We start from the raw sequence: 9,409 nt of genomic DNA, 5'->3' as shown, positions 1-9,409 counted from the left end.
GTGGCTACCCCTAGATGAGGTCATACACATGGCGGCCGCCGAATCTTATTTGCTGTTGATGGGTCTCCAAAGTATCCAGCCCTACGCACCATGCAGGGTGTTGAGGCAGTTGGGACGATACCAAGTGATCCCTAAGGAAGAAGATCTCAGTAGCCAGGTGATTGAAATTGGACCTGGTGGGCAGTTCCCTGAAGCATTCGTTCGGAGGATCTGGAATGAATGTCAAACCCTGAAGTTAGATACTTGTGTACGAGATCGGGCTAAGGGTGAAGTGTCTCCGAAATACCTCCCGTGGTACAGAAGAGAGCTTGAACATCAGAGACCAACTAAGAGAGCTCACATCCAAGGCTTTGAGGAATCTTCACAGGCAGAGTGGAGCTGGTTAAAAAGAGAAGAAGGCTACCGGGCTGAAATCGGGAGGCTAAAGCAACAAGTCGAGAGGCTTGTATTTGAGAACAACGTGCAAGTCGCCTCGGAGCAAGGCGAAAAGAACAAGCTAGCCCAAGAGAACCAGACACTAAAGGCCCGCCTACGCCAAGCCAGCAAAAGTAACATTGACTGACAGAAACGTCGCTCCGACGAAAGGTTGATAGCAAGTTTGAAAAATCAGGTCGTCCAAAGCCAGGAAGAATTAGAACAATCAGAAGCTCGCGTAGCAAGGATGAAGGTCAGATGGGCAAAATGCACAATGGCCCGGAAATAGCGTCTGCAATAGGTCATAAGGGATTATGAAATGAGCATCGGGATATTAAGGGAAACGAACTCCACTCTACATGATCGGATCATCAAACAAGCACGAGACGCTCAGGCCGACAGGAGACATTGTTACGATGCAATGGCCTGCATGGAAAGACAAATGGAGTTGTTCCAGGATCGACTTGCCGACAATGCTCAGGCACTGGGATTGAAGAACCGACAAATCAGGCAATTGTTCATTGAGAGGGACAACATTCGAGGAAGGATCGACGAAATTGGGCATTACATCTACATGAAATGCCTAGCAGGGGAGCAAATACCTCGGAAAACCCTCCTTGTTTCCATCATGGGCTGCGTCCACCGAATTATGAATGAGTTGAAGAGCTTGCAGAGGGACCTCACACCAAGGGCCGCGAAGAGGCCGAATGATGCCTCGCGGGCCCTTAAGTTGGAAAATTAATCTTTAGTCGAGTCTTGTTTATTTGGCTTTGTCGCTTTCCCATATGTTATTTTCTTTTCTTTTAATCAAATAGGGTTAAAGAACTGTGGAATCTGTACTATTGCTATTCTTCAGAGTTATTTTTTTCGTGAGGTTGGATACTGGGGTTGGTCCTCTTATATAGTGAATGTAAATGTAAGATAATTTAATATCATATTGTGTGTAGGTTGACAGACAAGAGGACTGGCAGTATAGTGGGCTACATTTTAGAAATTAGCTGTGTTTTATGATTAGCATGTCCTTAAATGCATGTCAAGTATAGAACTATCCATGTTAGCTAATTTCATTTCCCTTTTGATAAACTGCCTCATTATAATTGTCGAACCACGCCTTTAGAACAAATAGCACAAGTCTGCATTCCCCAACCTCACGAAGGTTGAGCCCAAGTCGAAACGGGCTAAGCAGGCCTTGGCCGTGAGATCAATGGCCCAGGCCTGGCCAATCCCGCATAAGCTGGGTTTGGGACCATGAGATCCGATCGCCGGCCCGTGGGTCGCGGCTTTGTTTACTCTTTGTAAAAGCATTCCGAATCCTGCTATAAATAACCTGCAAGCATATAATTAACTAGGACTATCTCTGCTTTCAATTAGTAGAGACAAACGCGACAAGAAACGTAGTTGCTATAGGATATCCTTCTAAAATAAAGACGAGATAAGCCTCGACAAATAAAAACACACAAGCTGCGGGGCCCTCGTTAAATGTATATATCGAAGCATTCAGCTTCCAGGACGGGTCGTTTTCCTCGGGTAACTCCAGCTCATTTGTATGCATTACCTCTTCGTCGGGAAAATACGTTCTTAAAGGCTCATATTTTACATCAACGAGATTCTCTGCCAAATGGTCGGCCAACGCCTGGGCTTTCATGGCTGTTCTCGTCACATAGACGAAATCAAACTCTGTGAGCAGAATTTGCCATTTTGCCAACCTCCCTGTGGGCATAGGTTTCTGAAAGATATACTTCAATGGGTCCAAACGGGATATGAGATAAGTAGTATACGAGGACATGTAGTGCTTCAACTTCTGAGCTACCCAAGTTAGGGCGCAGCATGTTTTCTCGAGTTGAGTGTACTTGACCTCGTATACTGTGAATTTCTTGCTAAGATAGTAGATGGCCTGCTCATTCCTTCCTGTGTCATCATGTTGCCCCAGTACACAATCAAATAAATTTTCCAGGACCGTCAAATAAAGAATTAAGGGCTTCCCTGGCTTAGGCGGGACCAACACGGGTGGATTAGACAGATACCCTTTGATTTGGTCGAAAGCCTCTTGACATTCTGCCGTCCAACTGGCAGGATTCCAGTAGATGGTACACTTGGGATGATCTGGCGCAGGCTTTCGCAGGTCATTTCCAATACAATCTCGAGATAGTCCCTGACCGTCTCACGTTGTTGAGGACCGGGAAGAAACCCGGGGAAAGTTTTCGCGAGTTCGGGTTCCGTTGGAGAGAGCAAGCGGCCAGAGTCGATCCTCCCTTGAGAGAGGGAGAGATGGTGGACTATTTCTTGCAAACATTGGATCCAACCTACTTTGGTCACTTGGTAACGACGGTTGGAAAATCCTTCAACGAGGTGGTGAAGATAGGGGTCATTATAGAAGAGGGTCTGAGGTCTGACAAAATCCTGAATTACTCAGCACTCAAGGCCACGACCCAGGCTATTCAGAGCGGCACGGGAGGAGCGTTGGGAAGAAGAAAGAAAGAAGAAATTGCCACGATCGAGGTAGGCAGTTGGTCCCAGGGCTGGCAAGCCACACTACAACCAACCGGCCGTTTAGCGAATTTTACGGCCTTCCCTAAAAATAACAATACGCTAGTTGCTTTAGGCACGTCTTTAATAATGTTATCTTCCTAAACTCGGGTGCACATTTATGTGACCCAAATCCCAATCTCAACAGAGTTGAAACGTAGCTCTAACCACAGGTACATTGATTGTAACGTGGTTCGAGGTGTGTTTCCACGATGTTGCAATTCTTGATAAAAATAACATTAAATGATAAAAGCGGTTAAAAGATAAAATTGGCACATAAGTTCACATTTGTATAAAATCAGATAATCAAGCCGAATATAACAGTTGAGCGACCGTGCTAGAACCACGGAACTCGGGAATGCCTAACACCTTCTCCCGGGTTAACAGAATTCCTTATCCAGATTTCTGGTACGCAGACTGTAATATGGAGTCATTCTTTTCCTCGATTCGGGATTAAAATTGGTGACTTGGGACACCCTAAATCTCCCAAGTGGCGACTCTGAAATAAATAAACCAATCCCGTTTCGATTGTCCTTTAATTGGAAAAAACTCCCTTGCACCCTCTCGGGTGCGGAAAAAGGAGGTGTGACAGCTCTGGCGACTCTGCTGGGGATATCACACCTCCTTTTTCCATACCCGCGAGGGTACAAGGGAGTTTTTCCAATTAAAGGACAATCGAAACGGGATGGGTTTATTTATTTCAGAGTCGCCACTTGGGAGATTTAGGGTGTCCCAAGTCACCAATTTTAATCCCGAATCGAGGAAAAGAATGACTCTATATTATGGTCTGCGTACCAGAAATCCGGATAAGGAATTCTGTTAACCCGGGAGAAGGTGTTAGGCATTCCCGAGTTCCGTGGTTCTAGCACGGTCGCTCAATTGTTATATTCGGCTTGATTATCTGATTTTATACAAGTATGAACTTATGTGCAAATTTTAACTTTTAACCGCTTTATTATTATTGTTTTTACAAGAATGTGAACATCGCTTAAAACACGTCTTTGGACTGCGTCACATGAAATGCACCCACAATCCGGAACGCATTTTATTTGATGTTTTGGGATTTGGATTTGGGTCGCATGAAATGCACACCTCAAGTTTTAAGAAAGTAAATTATTAAACACGCGCCTAAAGAGACTATCGAGTTATTATTTTGGGAAGGCCACGAAATTCACTAAGCGGCCCTCCTGAATTCTAAGTAATTTAAAACAAGTATTTACTGAGGGCCCCGCAATTTGTATTTTTATTCGGCGAGGCTCATCTCGTTCTTATTTTTTTTAAAAGAATTTGCAACATCATGGAAATGCATCTCGGGCCACGCCACAATCAATGCGCCCGTGACTAGAGACATATTTCGACTCCGTTGAGATTTGGATTTGGGTCACATAAATGTGCATCCGAGTTTAGGGAGATAACATTATTAAAGGCGCGCCTAAAGCAACTAGCGCATTATTATTTTGGGTAGGGCCGTGAAACTTGCTAAACGGCCCGTCCCGGAATCTTAGTATTTAATATATACATTTAGAGGGTCCCGCGGCTTGTGCATTTTTTCTTTTTCTTTTTTTTATTTTATTTTTATTTTTTTTTATTTTGCGAGGCTCGTCTCATTTTTACTATTTAAGGGCAAACTTAAAACAACTACGATTTCCTACTAGTGAAGCCATCCGAGATTAAACGGAAAAAAAAACGATTCTAACAGGTAATAATATCCATGGTAAAAATGAAAAATAGAATAACCTCGTTCATATGCTCACATTTACTTTAAGCATGCAGTAACTAAACATAACATAAACATTTTTAACACAACAACAAAATTGCATTGTTGACATTCATATATATCGAATATTCTCATTTATTGCCTTGAACCATAATATGCAAAACGAACAAAATGAAACAAGGGACGAAGAACACCAACCTTCGAACCTCGACAATCCTAGAACGACAAACAGTGCTTCCTACGGAACTCGAACCAGACCTCACTCGACGAGGAATAATGATGAGAACTCGGACAAACACCTCGACGTACCGGACCTCGACGACCCAAAGTCGACCTCGACGGAAAACAGAAAACTCGGCAAGGCGGGATCGCGGAAACCCACAACTGCTCGCGAAAGACGGAACGACGTCGACAACAGTAAGGTCGATGCGGGGGGGAGGGTGGGGCTACTGACGGACCTGTTTGGTGGTGTACGCCGGTGGTTTTGGACGCGAGGGTTTTGTTGGTGGTTTAGGACGTGAAGGGGTGGTGTGTGGGCAGTAATGGAGAAGTGGGTGTCGCGGACGTGAGGGAGTAGTCTTTTTGGACGTGGGGGGGGGGCTAGGGTCGTTGGGTCGTCGACTGGTGGTGGTCGATGGTGAGGCCGGTAACTGGAGGTGGAAGGGTGGTTGTTCTTGGTGGTTTTGGGCAGTAGGGTCGACGCGGTGGAGCTGGAGGTTGCTGGGGTTGTTGAGGGAAGTTGGTCCGGTGCTGGGGAAGGTGACGGGGATACGACGGGTCTGGTTTTTCCGGTGAAAGGGGGGGGGTCGGGCTCGTTTTCTTTTCCAGTAGGTTTTTTTTTTGTTTCGTTTCCTCAAAGAAGACGGAGGAACAGTGGTGACGAGGGGAGGGGAACTGGTTGTTTGGATGGTGGTTATGGTGTTTGGGCGATGGTGTTTGGACGGGAGTGATGGAGGAGTTCCGACGTTGGGGGGGCAGTAGGGTTTCTTCGTGGGTTCTTTCTCAGGAAGAAGAAGCAGGAACAGTACTCCCTTTGTAGGGTTTTTGATGCACAGTACTCTTTTTTCCAAAATTTCAAAAATCCTCCCTTTCTTTATGTTGGCTTTCCGTGTTTTGTACTGGGTTTTGCCCAGAAAAATGAGCCCCACGCGTGGTGGGGTTCAAGGTTTATGTCCCCCACGCGTGGTGGGGTTCCCCATGTGTCCTGGACACGGTTTATTACGGGCTAGGTCCGAAAATTAGGCCTAAAACCGGGTAGTTTGAACCCGAATATTATTCTTTTGCCCGGACCCGAGAAATAGGAACACGTTGCTTAACTAGTCCTATGTAAGCAAAATAACTACCAAAAATAAGACTAGTATTTAAACAAAACTATATCTTTTTGAATATTTTTCAAGATTTAAAATAGCTACAAAATATTAATAAAACTATATTTTTTTGTAATTTTCGTTTTTAAATATTAAGATAAAATATGAGATAATATTTTTGTATTTTTCAAAGTTAAAAATGACTATAGAATATTAATAGAACTATATTTTTTTGTAATTTTCGAAATTATATAAAGTACAAAAATAAAGTGCAATTTTTGTATTTTTCAAGTTTATGAGAGATACATAAACTAAAATTTATATATATATATATATATTTTTTTGAGATTTTTCTTTTTGCAACGAAATAAAGTAAAAATAGCTAAAATAGCTATACTAGACCCAATTTCACATATTCACGCTAAAAATGTGAAAATTCTCGGGGAGGGTCAAAAATCACGTGCTTACAACCTCCATGGCGTGGACCATACTATCCGCTGGAGCACCCTATACCTCAGTTGGATCAGACTTTTCAGCCATCCGACACTTTGTACGGATCAGAGGAAGACGAGTCACTAGCAGCAATAAAGAACATGTTTCTGGAAGATGATATGGATTGTTGTGTTATCTTCGAGGAGGAAGAGGAGGAAGGACCTTCCATTCAATCCGTGAACCGAGGGGAATGCCTCACTAATTGGTCGGTTAGGACCACCAGTGCCCGGACATCTTCGGGGTAGCAAGGCTGAACGAGCATCATGCATCGCATCTTTATTTTCTTAGTTGCTTTTCGTTTCTGCATTGTCTTTACTTTCCAAAAGAGCTCTGATGTCTCGAACGATTAGGAATTTCAATCAAATCATTTCAAATTCATTATATATTGCACTCTTATTACTTTTCTCTATCATTTACTTCATTTTACACAGTGTTGCTCTTACATATCTTGATGATGAACCAACAACTGTGACTTGCAACGAGGCAATGCAATAAACGGATATAGATTCAGAAGAGGATGATATACTAGAAGAGGTTGTCAGAGAGGTCGAAAACTTTGAGAATAGGCCTAAGTCTAATCTAGATGAGACCAAAGTCGTTAATTTTGGGTGATACTGAGAATGTCAAGGAAATACGTATCAGTGCACATTTGTCGCCATCAGAAAAGAAAGAGTACACAGAGTTCCTAAAAGAGTATGGGGATATTTTGCATGGTCTTATGACGATATGACTGGCCTCAGAACATCCATTATGGCTCACAAGTTGCCAACAGATCCTACAGATCCGCCGGTAAAGCAGAAGCTCAGGAAGTTTACACCAGGACAACTGGTGTTGAAGAAGATATTTCCACATCAAGACGAAGCCAAAGGGAAATTCTCTCCCAATTGGCAGGGTCCATACATGGTTCACCAAGTTCTAACCGAATGAGCCCTTATTCTTGCAGAAATGGACGGAGAAGTTTGGCCGAAGCCGATCAACTCAAACGCAGTAAAGAGATACTATATTTGATCGTATGCTTTTCTTTATGATGTAATTTGAACTACGCCTGACCTGATTCCCGTTTAAGAGGGGATACGTAGGCAGCCCTATGGATTCGGTCACATTTTAATAAAAATTCCATTTTCCCTGCTAGTGGAACTGGGGCAGAATTTTGAGGAGGATCCTCAAAATTCTGAAGTCAGTTTGTCGGCTTTCACATCAACATCAACCCAGTAAACTGGGGCAGAAATCGATCCGCTTTCAGTTATTCAGCACAGTCGTTAGCAGTGCCAGCCCAGTGAACTGGGGCAGAATTTTGAGGAGGACCCTCAAAATTTCGGAGCAAGCAAGGTTGCCGTGTCTTGAACCACGTTGCAGTTGTTGGTTCATCCAAAATAAAATCATTTTTTTTCAAAATATATATACTTACATTACATTTACTGAATCATGCATAAACATCATTTGCATCACCGTCGTTTAGCAATGCTACCCCAATGATACGTAATGTCAGGAGCCAAGGGATACGAACTAACCTTCCCCCTCCACAGAACTCACGATTTTTCTTTGGATGCAGGAACTCAGATCGCAATGAAAAACACATTCACTCTTCAAAAGTCGAAACCCTCGAAACAATCACTCAACTCACAAAGGTCTACTATCTACACCCAACATTCCCCAGCAGTCATGATATCGCAACCGCCTATCAGCTAAGAAAATTACTACTATTTTCTCCTTTACATTCCTGCACTTCATAAGGCTACTTTCTGCCTTTCAAGACTAAGCTCTGTCTCCATCCGCATTTTGCATAAGGATACTCTCTGCCTTCCGAGGTTAAGCTCTACTTCCATCCTGCATAAGGCTACTTATCTTCCTTTCGAGACTAAGCTCTGTCTCCATTTGCATCTTGCATAAGGCTACTCTCTGCCTTTCGAGGTTAAGCTCTACCTCCATCATCACCTGCATAAGGCTACTTATCTGCCTTTCGAGACTAAGCTCTGTCTCCATCTGCATTTTTACATAAGGCTATCTATCTACCTTCCAAGACTAAGCTCTGTCTCCATCCATATTGCATAAGGCTACTCTCTGCCTTCCGAGGTTAAGCTCTACCTCCATATTGCATAAGGCTATCTATCTGCCTTTCGAGACTAAGATCTGTCTCCATCTATATTTTGCATAAGGCTATTCTCTGCCTTTCGAGGTTAAGCTCTACCTCCATATTACATAAGGCTATCTATCTGCCTTCCGAGACTAAGCTCTGTCTCCATCTATATTTTGCATAGGGCTATTCTCTGCCTTTCGAGGTTAAGCTCTACCTCCATATTGCATAAGGCTATCTATCTGCCTTTCGAGACTAAGCTCTGTCTCCATCCTACATGGGTGAAATATCGCCACTTTATTTAAATTCTCGCTTCGGCTGAAATATCGCCACCTGCATTCAAATTCACGCCTTGGCTGAAATATCGCCACTCTTTGCATTCATTCGGCTGAAAGATTGCCACCTTCTCATGGGTTGAAAAATCGCCAACTTATGCAAAGGCGTCATAGTTCGGAGGCACCATCTGCATAGCCCGAGAACACCATTTCATGGCCTGCGAATCTTTATTTTATGCTCTTCATGGCCTAGGACATCATAGTCTGAGGACGTCATCCTAACCGTCTAAAGACAGCATTCATGGTCCAACGGAAATTTGCATCATGTTTAAATTATGCACAATATGTGCATCTGCTCATCTACAGGTACACCGGCTAGCGAACGACTGTCTCAGCAGAAACGGTCCCACTCCGGTTTTCCTCAACCTATCTGATTCCAAATGCCTCTCAAATCTGACCATCGCGTCCGTCTTTTCGAATCTCCATCGACACATTCCGTCAATGGTTCCTGAACTACATATGGCCTGATTCCTGTAAAACCAGGGATATGTAGGCAGCTCAGAAACCAGAGCACGGTCAAAATTCTTCTACAATCGCCAATTCC

Source organism: Nicotiana sylvestris, chromosome 2 (genome assembly GCF_000393655.2).
Source record: "Nicotiana sylvestris chromosome 2, ASM39365v2, whole genome shotgun sequence".
NCBI classification, from domain to species: Eukaryota; Viridiplantae; Streptophyta; class Magnoliopsida; order Solanales; family Solanaceae; genus Nicotiana; species Nicotiana sylvestris.
The sequence above is the reverse complement of the archived record's forward strand: the minus strand, read 5'-3'. Positions refer to the sequence as shown.